The sequence below is a fragment of the Oratosquilla oratoria genome, chromosome 10 (genome assembly GCF_046742065.1).
Source record: "Oratosquilla oratoria isolate Oo_2021 chromosome 10, ASM4674206v1, whole genome shotgun sequence".
In the NCBI taxonomy this organism is placed as follows: domain Eukaryota; kingdom Metazoa; phylum Arthropoda; class Malacostraca; order Stomatopoda; family Squillidae; genus Oratosquilla; species Oratosquilla oratoria.
In genome coordinates this window covers 28,750,656-28,763,155 of record NC_134786.1, presented here as the reverse complement: position 1 = coordinate 28,763,155, position 12,500 = coordinate 28,750,656, and the positions used below count along the sequence as shown (strand labels likewise).

At 41.9% G+C, this 12,500-nt stretch overlaps 1 protein-coding gene across 2 annotated transcripts in view; it reads left to right on the top strand.

Annotated features, from left to right (window-relative positions):
• LOC143029175 (uncharacterized) overlaps nt 1-12,500 on the top strand; it is a 155,061-nt gene that overhangs the window by 17,313 nt on the left and 125,248 nt on the right. The window lies entirely within an intron of this gene.

The following is a 12,500-nucleotide window of genomic DNA, read 5'->3' as shown; positions in this document are numbered from 1 at the left end:
AGGACCGAAAACTATATTCATCCATTCAATAAAAAACTGACGAGTCACCCATGCTTTGCTATTTGCACGCCACAGAACTTGTAGTTTTTCTTTGATCACTTTATTAGCTTTGAAGGCCCTTGGGTTTTCTGAATGGTAGACTAGCAACGGTTTCACTTTAAAGTCGCCGCTAGCGTTAGAGCAAAGGGCAAGCGTGAGCCTATCTTTCATAGGCTTGTGTCCGGGCAGCTTCTTTTCTTCTGCCGTGATAAATGTACGCTTAGGCATTTTTTTCCAAAATAACCCAGTCTCGTCACAATTAAACACTTGATGCGGTAGGTATCCTTTGTCACTAACAAGCTTTTCAAACACCTTCACAAAGTTTTCAGCCGCCTTAATATCAGCACTAGAGGCTTCGCCATGACGAATTACTGAATGAATCCCAGTTCTTTTCTTAAAATTGTCAAACCAGCCACGACTGGCTTTGAACTCCTCACAACCTTGCGACGATTCTCCCTATGTCTCGGCTGCATCACGCTTAAGGTCATTGAAAATGGTGCTAGCCTTCTCACAAATAATGCTTTCAGAAACAGAGTCACCAGCAAATTCCTTTTCCTTAATCCATAATAAAAGTAACCGTTCCATTTCATCATGCACATCAGTTCGTAGCTTCGAAATAATGGTGACGCCTTTGGAAGGCTGCAGCTTCTTTATGGCATCCTTCTGCTTGATGATCGTGGATATTGTAGAAGGATTGCGGCCATATTCATTTGCCAAGTCGATGATACGAACACCACGCTCATGCTTCGCTATAATTTCATGCTTATCTTTCATCGATATCATTTTCTTAGGCTTTTTCTTTTCACCACCTTTGTCTTTAGCCTTGGGACCCATGGTTGATAACAAAATAAGGGTATATAATCCAAAATAAAACAAAACACAGGCACAAAACACAACGAATAAGCAAGCATGTGTGAACGAAGCGGCGGCGACAACCAAACTGGCTGGCTGAGTGAACGCACTGCTCCCTAGCGGCGCTCACGGCAATCATCGATTCGTATCTCAAATTTTTCGTCGTATGTCAGAACAAAATTGTTAGAAATTTTCATGTCGTATCTCAAAACATTCGTATGTCAGGACAGTCGTATCTCAAGGTTTTAGTGTACATATAAATATACATATACATATACATATATACATCCTTCTCTTTCTCGTCATTCCACCTTCTGTATGATCTACTGTACCTCTTCAATTCTTCCCATCTCGCGGTGAGCACTCAGTAACACACCTGCTCCATCGCTCATCAGTGATTCACACTAACTTACCTGCCCAATTCCACTTCCTCTCTTTTACCGCTTCCACACCATCTTTCAATCTAGTCTACTCTGTCACCCAACTTCCTCCCTCTAGGTCTCTCAGCCTTATTCCCATCATTGATCTCTCTATTCTCCTCTGTGGAGTTCTTAGCTTTGTTTCCATTCCCTTCGTCAGTTTCAATGTCTCACGCCAGTAGATTATTGTTGATTGTAAATTTTACGTTTCAAACATAAAGGTAGAAAGTCCATTTTCTGCTCACAAAAGAAAAAAAAAAAGAAACTCTAGTAGAAAACACAGAAGTGCTGACAACAAATCAAGACCATAGAAGACTACCTATCCTCGAGGCTCTCTTTATTAAAGAAACATCTCCCAATCTTAATATACAAACTAGGGATTTAGAGGCCCTCCCTAGCGTAAGGAGATCTAAGCTCCCTGAAAGAAGGTACAATACTGATGACGTCACACAACAGCCGACCAATGAGGAAGTAGAATAGTTCGGAAGTCCCAGTCCAGCCCACTAGCCAATCAGAAGCCTCAAAATGAAATATCAGACCACCACTAATAGTATATAAACACAAAAATTCAATCAGATATTCACACTCTAGCCACTGATGAAGCACCAAGTAGTGTGAAAACGCGTTCTGGCCAGTTTTTCACTTTGGTAAGCCATGCCCAAAGTAACTTACAAACCAATGTCATATGGTGACATTATAAGACAACTTCCCGTGGAAAGGAAAAAGGTTCTCAGAGAAAGAGAAAAGGCAGATAAAAAACTCTGCAATAATAATCTTGCCATTAAATTTAACCAAATATGTATGTATGTATATATATATATATATATATATATAAATATATATATATATATATATATATATATATATATATATATATCGTCGTCGGCACCCACTCGTGTCCGAGTATCGGGTTCTAGTCATTTGTCTCCTATCTTCGTTGATGTTTGTGTTTTGTATGACTTGCGAGGCCTAGTCGGTGGTGGAAGAGTCGCGGGCAGTGTTCGTAGGAGAGTGTGGGGGGAGGGCGGGGTTGTTCTCGTCGCTCTCTTCTTCTCCTTCTTCTTGCCTCACCATTTTCCCTCCTCCTCTCCTCAAAGTCCTCGGTGCCTTGGCGTGTTGTACTCCTCCATACTGTCCGGTCCCTGGCAGTTTGTTCCCACGAGGAAGGGTCGATGTTGGTCATTGCCAGGGTGCGCTTCAACTGGTCCTTGTAGCGCAGTTTAGGTGCTCCCCATGGTCTGGTCCCGTTGGCGAGCTCGCCATAGAGCATTTTCTTGGGGAGCCTGGATGGATCCATTCTGTGGACGTGCCCTGCCCAGCGGAGGCGGTGATGGATGATGGTGGCCTCAATGCTGGTCATTGAAGCTCTGTCCAGTACTTCCAGGTTGGTGGTGCGGCTCTCCCAGGTAATATTTAAAATTTGCCTTATCTTATATTGTTGGAAGCGTTCTAGGTTTTGTATATCGCTTCTGTATAGGGTCCATGTTTCGCAGGCGTATAAGAGCGTGGAGAGGACTACTGCCTTGAAGACCATGATTTTAGTGGCCATCGTCAGTGCGTGGTTGTTGAACACGCGGTAATTGAGTCGACCAAAGGCGGAGTGGGCTGCCCTGATCCTGTTCTCCACGTCTTTCTTGCATGTGGGAGTAGATGTTAGGATGCTTCCTAGGTATGTAAACTGGTCCACTTCTTCTAGAGGTTGGCCATTTACGATGGTGTTGTTATTAGGGAGCAGGAGACCAGGTGGGTGCTGGACTAGTATTTTGGTCTTATCTGTATTGACCTGCATCCCAAAATGTTCATAGGCTGCATTGTATGCATCTGCTAGTGACTGAAGGTCCTCTGCAGTTTGACCTGGGGTGGCGTTGTCATTGGCATATTGCAGCTCTCGCACCGGACATATGGTGGTCTTAGTTCTAGCGCGGAGTCGAGACAGGTTGAAAACTCCACCATTCATGCGGAAACGGAGGTCGATTGAAGGTGTGTCTGGTGGTATCTCGTTAAGCATCGCTGCTGTGTAAAGAGAGAAACACGTTGGAGCCAGAACACAGCCCTGTTTCAGACCACCGTTGATGGGGAATGGCTCGGAGAGGGAGTTCTGGTGACATACTCTCCCCACCATTTCATCATGCAGGGCACGCACCAGGGTGACAAAGTCGGGTGTGCAGCCAAACCTAGCGAGGACTGCCCACATAGCGAGTCGGGGTACTTTATCGAGGGCCTTTTTTAAGTCCCAGAAGATAAACAATACGGGCTGTTGTTGTTCAAGGCTCTTCTCTTGTAGTTGTCGTGCGCAGAAGATCATGTCAATGGTCCCGCGGGAAGGTCGAAATCCGCACTGGGACTCTGGCAGGACGTCTTCTGCGAGGACGAGGAGGCGGTCAAGGAGAATGCGGGCGAATATTTTGCTTGCAATGCTCAGTAGTGATATTCTCCGGTAGTTGTTACAATTCTCCCGGTCTCTTTTTTTGAATATTGTAACGATTGTTGCATCGTGGAAGTCACGAGGGAAGGTCTTCGTCTCCCATATTTTCAGTATGAGAAGCATGAGACGGTTCCTCAGCTCTGGGCCACCGTGCGTGAGGAGCTCCAGTGGGACGTTGTCGGGTCCTGGGGCTTTGCCGGGTCTCATGCGTTTAAGGGCTTTGTTAAAGTCCTGGATGGAGGGGGGTAGTGCCATCCAGTGACGGACGGGATATTGCGGAGTCACTCGCAGGAGGTTGTCAGGGGTGTCAACCTGGTTGTTGAGGAGGTTTTCAAAGTGAGACCTCCACCTTAGCAAAATGCCCTCGCTGTCGGTGATGATCGTGGCCCCATCCACATCCTTTAAGCCACCCACTGATAACCCTGTGGGACCGAAAATTTCTTTTGTTGCTGCATAAAAGCTTCGCTGGTCTCGCTGGTCAGCGTAGCTTTGTATTTCTGCAGCTTTATTTTGCCACCAGGTGTTCTGGGCTTCTCGGATGCCTCTTTGGCATTCAGCTACAGCTTGCTTGTGAGCACGTTTATTTGCAGCTGTGGGCTGGTTCTCCATGGTCAGACGCGTCTGGCGTTTAGCCTCAATGAGAGGAGAGATGGCACCGTCACTCTCGTGAAACCAGTCCTGCCTTTTCTCGTTTGCGTAGCCGATGATTTCCTCCACGGCACGGGTCATGGCGTCTCTTAGGGTGGCCCAGTGGTGCTCTACATTGGCATGATCCACAGGCTCTACTAGGTGACGTTCGCAGGCTTCTCTGAAGTTTTGTGCCAGTTGTGGATTGCGGAGCTTGCTACAGTCAAAGCGCCGGTGTGATGCGCTGTCGGGTGCCCTTCTAGGTGGTCGAAGGGTAGTCATGGTCAGTCTGGAGATCACCAGTCTGTGGTCCGTCCAGCAGTCATCCGCTCCGGGCATGGTTCGGGTGATGCGGAAGTCTCTTCGGTCTCTGGCTCTGGTGAGAATGTAGTCCAGAATGTGCCAGTGTTTGGACCGAGGGTGTCTCCATGTCGTCTTCTGTCGGTTCGGGAGTCTAAACATTGTGTTGGTCACTATAAGTTGATGTTCTGCACACAAACCCAGTAGGAGTTCTCCATTGGCGTTACAGTTCCCGATACCGTGGTGGCCGATGATTCCCTCCCATAGGCGATGGTCCTTGCCTACTCGAGCATTAAAGTCGCCCAGCACAACAAGCTTGTCATTGGTGGGCACTCTCTGGATGGTGTGGTCGAGCTGGGTGTAGAATGCAGCTTTGTCTTCGTCGGTTGAGGTCAGAGTTGGGGCGTAGACAGAAATCAGGGTGATGTGTCTGTCCCGCGTGATCGGAATGCGGACTGTCATCAGGCGCTCACTGATGGCCTTGGGAGCGAGGTTGTGCTGTTGTACAAGATGGGAACGGATTGCAAAGCCGACACCATGTATGCGCGGCTCCTCGGGGGCTTTTCCTTTCCAAAAGATGGTGTATCCCGTTCCGGCTTCCCTGATGTTACCCTCTTCGGGTAGTCTGGTCTCGCTGAGGGCCGCCACATCAATGTTGAAGCGGGCGAGCTCCTTGCAAACGAGATCTGTACGTCGTTCCGGGCGGTTAGTGTTTGCCACGTCTTGGAGGGTGCGAATATTCCATGCACCAATGGTTAAAATCTTTCTGTTGTTGCGACCGCTTTAGTGGGATGTCCGCCAGCCGCGGTAAGCTGACCAGACGCGTTTTCCGTGACCGATGTTTACCCCACCTTTTCTAGGGGCCTCCCCATGCGGGGTGGGCTGCGGTGGTCCTTAATAGGCCAGCCCAGTCACGGGTCCAGCTGCCGGGCTCTGGTGTCACGGAAAAAGTCACCAAAGAGCGACCATCTTAGACCCGCCGCCCGAGTGCAGTCGCGGGCTGAAGGCTTCCAGCTTTCCAGGCCTGCCCCCGTCACCCGCGGTACCATCGCCTCGGGACTTGATGGTGTGATGACGATGAGATGAAGAGAGGAGGGAGGAATGACAGAATGCCAGTCGCTGGGGATATTGTTTTGGGTGGTCGTGGCTGCGCGACGGCCACGCACACTCACTTGGCCCACATCTTTTCCACCGCGGCTTAAGAAGGATGAGACAGGCAGCCTCCACGATGCAGGTTGCATCGGGCTGCCGTGTTCTTGGTCCACCAAGGCCCGCCTTGCCGCCTGCCCGACAGGCGTTGCCCTCTTACGCCGGCGCTAGTTCGCTCCGCCGTTCGGGTCTTGTTGGTTTAATTTCGGAGTTTTCCTTCTCCTAGCCTTTGCCTAAAGAGGCAGACCCTACAAGGCAGTAGGGTGGGGGTCTGATTATACCGTCTGACCACTCGGTCACTTACATGCATTCTGTAAGAAACGGGGGTGGGGGACCACGGGAAGGTAGCATGCAAGCAGTTCGGAGGCAGAAGCTATAGAGGGGTTAAGACAAGCTTAGCCTATGTCGCATGCACTCCAATCACCCCCCATATATATATATATATATATATATATATATATATATATATATATATGTATATATGTATACATATGTATATATATACATACATATATATATATATACAGTATATATAAATATATGTATATATATATATATATGTGTGTGTGTGTGTGTGTGTGTGTGTGTGTGTGTGTGTGTGTGTGTGTGTGTGTGTGTATACATATAAATATATACATTTACATATATACATATATATATATATATATATATATATATATCTTGATAGCCTAGTTGGTAAGTCACTGTCGCACTTGTCATGAGGATGCCGGGTTCGAGTCCTGGGCAATACCTTATTTCAATTTCAGCATGCTGGCCTTTGATGGCTTAGAGTATAAGTGCATTGTGGTTGTTTATATATATATATATACATATATATATACATATATATATATATATATATATATATATATATATATATATATATATATAGTAAAACACTAAGAACGTTTGTTCACAAATGCGTAAGTAATCACGAGGCAAAGTACAATTAACGAAGCAGAGCACTTTCTTATAGTTACATCTTCAGTGCTGATACAAAGATATATATATATATATATATATGTATATATATATATATATATATATATATATATATATATATATATATGCTGGTACATTGTGACAAGTTAATGAAGGTGGAAAAAGAAGTCACGGGTCAAGTTCCGAGTTCTTGAGTTTATTCCTGACCAGTTTCGCTCTATGCTTCTTCAGAGGAATGTGACTCTGGAGTGAAGCTGGCGGTATACATAGTCTGAGTAGGACCGCGTTCCCTCCTTGGAGGTGGGTTCCGTTTTGGTTGTACAATGGTTTATAATTTTAATACAATGAACAATAGTTATAATACAGTATACAATCATTTTTTGTGATGTTATTATAAAACAGCTCCGGTGTGTGTGGAATGTTGACCGAGAGTGTAACAGTGTAAGTGAAGTGAGTGGTGTAAAAATGTGGAAATCCTAAAAAGTGCCATAAGATAACTTATAGTATGAAATAATATAAAGATAAATATCCAGACAAATTTTATTTTATTCTATTCTATTTGTCTGGATATTTATATTTATATTATTTCATACTATAAGTTATCTTATGGCACTTTTTAGGATTCCCACATTATTACACCACTCACTTCACTTACAATGTTACACCCTCGGTCAACATTCCACACACACCGGAGCTGTTTTATAATATCACAAAAATTTATTGTATACTGTATTATAACTATTGTTCATTGTATTAAAAATTATAAACCATTGTACAACCAAAACGGAACCCACCTGCAAGGAGGGAACGCGGTCCTACTTAGACTATGTATACCGCCAGCTTCACTCCAGAGTCACATTCCTCTGAAGAAGCATAGAGCAAAACTGGTCAGGAATAAATTAAAGACCTCGGAACTAGACCCGTGACTTCTTTTTCCACTATATATATATATATATATATATATATATATATATATATATATATATATATATATATATATATATATATATATATATATATATATGCAAAGTAGACCACTTGGAAAAAAAAGAAACTAACGAAGCGGTCTACTTTGCATAAGTGAACACACGTCCCCGTGTTCTTATTACCATATATATATATATATATATATATATATATATATATATATATATATATATATATATATATATATATATGTATGTATATGTATATGTATACATATATTCGTATGTATATATATATATATATATGTATTTATATATATATATATATATATATATATATATATATATATATATGTATACATACCCGTCTGGGGTATTGGCTGCATGCTATTGTGGCAAAGTAGCATACAGCTGATACTTTGGGGTCTATATGGGGCGCCCCTAAGGACCGGAGCCATACATCATTTTGTCTGTGATAGAGGAAAACTCTGTACATAGAGAAATGAGGACTTTCTTACTACGACTGTCGCTCCGTTATGCTGTCCCCCAACCCGTTGTTACTGTCCTGTACCATTTCTCTGAATATCCATTTCCTTTCTTCGCCTACCTACCCTGTGGTGGGGTCAAAAGAATACTGCCACCAAGTGTTTCCACTTGAGTCGTAAAAGGCGACAAAAAAGGGACGGGGGATGGGATTAGGAGTCCTACTACCTGTAGCCCCAAAAGGGGACATTCCTAAAAAAGAAAGTAAGGGCATAAGAGGGTCTGGGAGCTTTCCAACCAGTACCCTAAGGTTTGGGTCTTGTAATGTGCGTAGATGTGGAACAGATGAGAATAAAAGAGAAGAGATAGGCAGTATGCTTGTGAGAAGAAAGATGGATGTACTGGCTTTGAGTGAAACTAAAATGAAAGGAAAGGGCAACTGTGAGTTTGGGAGTGTAGCTGGGAGGTACTCAGGAGTGAAGAGGGGACGAGGGAGAGAAGGGGTGGCTATACTAGTAAGTGAAGAGATAAGTAAGCGGGTAATGGAGTGGAAGGAGGTGTTGATGAAGGTTAAGCTGGGAAAGGAGATGTGGGTTTTTGTAAGTGCGTATGGGCCTGGTAGTGAGAAGAGCGTAGAGGAAAGGGAGGATTTTTGGTAGATGTAAAAGAGTGCATAGAGGGGTTAGGGAGAAATGTCAATGTAGTTGTATTGGGAGACCTAAATGCTAGGGTAGGAAATGAACCAATTGACGGAGTGATTGGGAAGTATGGAGTTCCAGGTAAAAATCGTAGTGGAGAATTGATGGTGGAGATGTGTCTTGAAAGAGAGTTGATGATAGCAAATACAGTGTTTAAGAAGAAAGTCAAGCTTAAGTACACATGGGAGAGGGCAGTGGAAGGAAGGGTGGCAGATAGAGCGTTAATGGACTATATAGTGGTGAACAGGAGTATGGTAGGAAGAATTAAGGATGTACATGTTCTAAGAGGAGAGAATGGGGGAATATCAGATCTTTATTATTCCTCTTTAATTCCTCATTCTCCTCTTTTACTTCTTTTAACTGCCTTCTTAAAGCTTCTATTTCTTTAGTTAAGTTTTTGTTCACCTTCTCAAGTTCTTTCAGTTTTTCAACTCTTTGCGCAATTTTTGCTACGTTACCGAACCTCTTCTCCCAATGTTCGGTCATTTGTTCAAGTTTTTCTTTTAGTCTTGCCAATCGGGGGAGGTTGGCACCCCCCCCCCATTAAATCCCTGGAAATTATTTTCTTCACCATCCATTGTGCTGCTCTTATCTATATTTCTAATCTTAATGCTTTTACTGATATTTTCGATTTCCCCAGTGTCGTCAGCTGATCTTTTGTTTACATTTTTTTGTTCTGCTGTCAGGGGGAGCCCGTTCGTCTCCTTCCTCATTTTCTTCTATTTCCGTCAGTAATCTCTCCCCTTCTCCCCTTTCATTACCTTTTTACTACTCCACGAGATTTCCCCTTCCCTACAAATACAATAAGGTACTTCCTCGTAGTTGAGATCCACGAAAAATGCGTTTTTTTCCGGAGTTCCAGTCCACGCCGTGAATCCGACAAAAGTGTGTGTGTGTGTGTGTGTGTGTGTGTGTGTGTGTGTGTGTGTGTGTGTGTGTGTGTGTGTGTGTGTGTGTGTGTGTGTGTGTGTGTGTGTGTGTGTGTGTGTGTGTGTGTGTGTGTGTGTGTGGTTGCATTTTACGGGAAGGGGAGCCATGTTCGTAGTGTCCCGTCTTCATATGTCATTCTATCTAGACTGTTTTTTAAATTCATGTATTGTTTTTGCACACACCACTTTCTCATCTAACTTGTTCCAAACGTCTATTACTCTGTGAGGAAAGCTGTTCTTTTTCAGGTCCCTTCTATAACTATCTTTCTTGATTTTCTTTCCGTGTCCTCTTGTATTTCTACTATCCCATTTTATTAGATCATCTCTATAAATAATTTCTATGCCTTTCATGATTCTATAAATAGTTATTAAGTCTCCTCTATCTTTTCTTTGCTCTAATGTCTGTAGCTCAAGTTTTGCTAGTCTCTCTTTATATGATTGTCCTGAGAGTTGTGGTGCCAATTTCGTAATTGCTCTTTGTATTCTTTCAAGTTTTGTTATACATTTTTTTGCACTTGGTGATCACGTCGTCGCTCCATACTACAATCTGGTCTTATCAAAGTGACTAGTATTTTCTTCGCCATTTATTCGTTCAGTTATGTAAATGCCACTTTGATTGTTCCTATTGAATTATAAGTTTCTCCAAAAATCTTGTTTATATGTTTCTCATTCATAATAATGACTCCCAAGTCCTTCTCATTTTCTACTTTTTTAATTTGTTCTTCTCCCAAATTTATATGATCCCACTATTCTTTTTTTGTTTTTTGTTTTCCAAATTCCATTATACTACACCTCTTGATATTGAATTCCATCTCCCACTTCCTACTCCATTCCCATACTTTATTGAGATCACTCTGTAGCGACTCACAATCTTCTTCAGTGTTCACTTTTTTCAACAATTTTGCATCATCCGCAAATAAGCTCATATAACTTTCAATTCCTTTATCCATATCATTAATATATATAGCAAACATTATTGGGGCCAGAACTGTTCCTTGTGGAACTCCACTTATCACTTCATCCCAATTATAGTGTTTGTCTCTTATCACCACTCTCATTTTTCTTTCATGCAAGAAGTCTTCCATCTACTTCAGCAGTTTGCCCTGTATTCCTCCTGCAATTTCTAATTTCTATAGTAATTTCTTATGTGGCACCTTATCAAAAGCTTTTATTCAGGTCTAGAAATGCACAATCAGCCCATTCATCTCTTTCTTGTATTACATCTATTAGCTTTGAATAGAAACACATTAAGTTTGTGACACATGATCGTCCTTGTCTAAATCCAAATTGCCTTGGATTTAGTATTTTTTTTTTTTATGCCTTGCCCATCTAATTTTGATCATTCTTTTACAAATTTTAGCTATCGTACTTGTAAGAGAGAACGGTCTATAGTTAGTAGGGTTTTCCTTGTTTCCCCTTTTATATATTGGTGCTATATTTGCTCTTTCCCAATTTTCTGGAACTTTTCCTTCTTTCAATGAACTGCTTATTAGACTATGTATTTTGTCTGTTATTTCATTCCGGCATTTTCTCAAATTCCAGTATGCCATTTCATCTGGTCCATGCGATTTTCTGACATCGAGATTACTCAAGTGATTCATTATTATCTTTGATACTTCTATCTTTTTCATAAGGGGGACTTTCTCCTCCCACTCGATATCTCTAGGTTGTATGTTCTCCCTCGTAAACACAGACTTAAAATACTTGTTCATGACTTCTGCCATTTCTATTTCATCTGTGTATTCAACTCCTCCTTGTCGTAGTTTCTCTAATTCTTGCTTGTTTTTGAGTTTGTTGTTTACAAATCTGTAAAATAATTTTGGCTGATCTTTACTTTTTTCTATGACATCTTTTTCGTATTTTCTCTTTTCTTCTCTGCACACTTGTACATATTCATTTCTATTACTATTATATATTTTCTATTTTTCAGGTCTTTTGTATTTTTCCATTTTATCCAAGCTTTATCCCTTTTGTCTTTTAACTCCCTACATCTTTTGATGCACCAACACTTTACATATTCTTTTTCTTACCTTTGTCTTGGAACCACCCCTTCTTTATCATTTTTTGTCAAAATACTCCATTTCTCTTCTACTGTTGTTTCCTCCTTGTGTATTCTTTCCCAGTCTGCTTTTTGAAAGAATTCTATTATTTTATATAAAAAAAATCCTACCTCAATCTTCCCTTTCTATATTGTTCGTTTCTTTTATGTATTTTTCCTCATTTAGTTCCAGTTCAACCAATAAGTGGTCACTTTTACTTATTGGTGTCTTATATTCAATCTTGTTCACTATTTCGGGTTCTGATATAATTACTAGGTCCAGTCACGATGGTTCTTCCTCATTTCTATACCTAGTATTCTCTTGTATCCATTGCGTCATTGTATGTTCTATAATCATATCAAGTAGTACATTTCCCCATAGGTCGTCTCCACCCTTCACTGTCATCTCTTCCCAGCAGATTCTTTTACAATTAAAGTCACTCATTACAACTATTCTTCCTCCATCTTCCATTATCTTATTTAGTGTTATCCTTTTGTCTTCTTACATATTTTTGTGTTCTTTCTTTTCCCACGAAGCCGTTTTAGGAGCCCCATAATTTACTACAAACTTCCTGCTCTTCCCATCCTTGTCCTTTACTTCCATCATAATCATCTCTATTCTTTCCATATGTGACATTCCTCACATTTATTTCCTTCTTAGTCAGGAAAATAA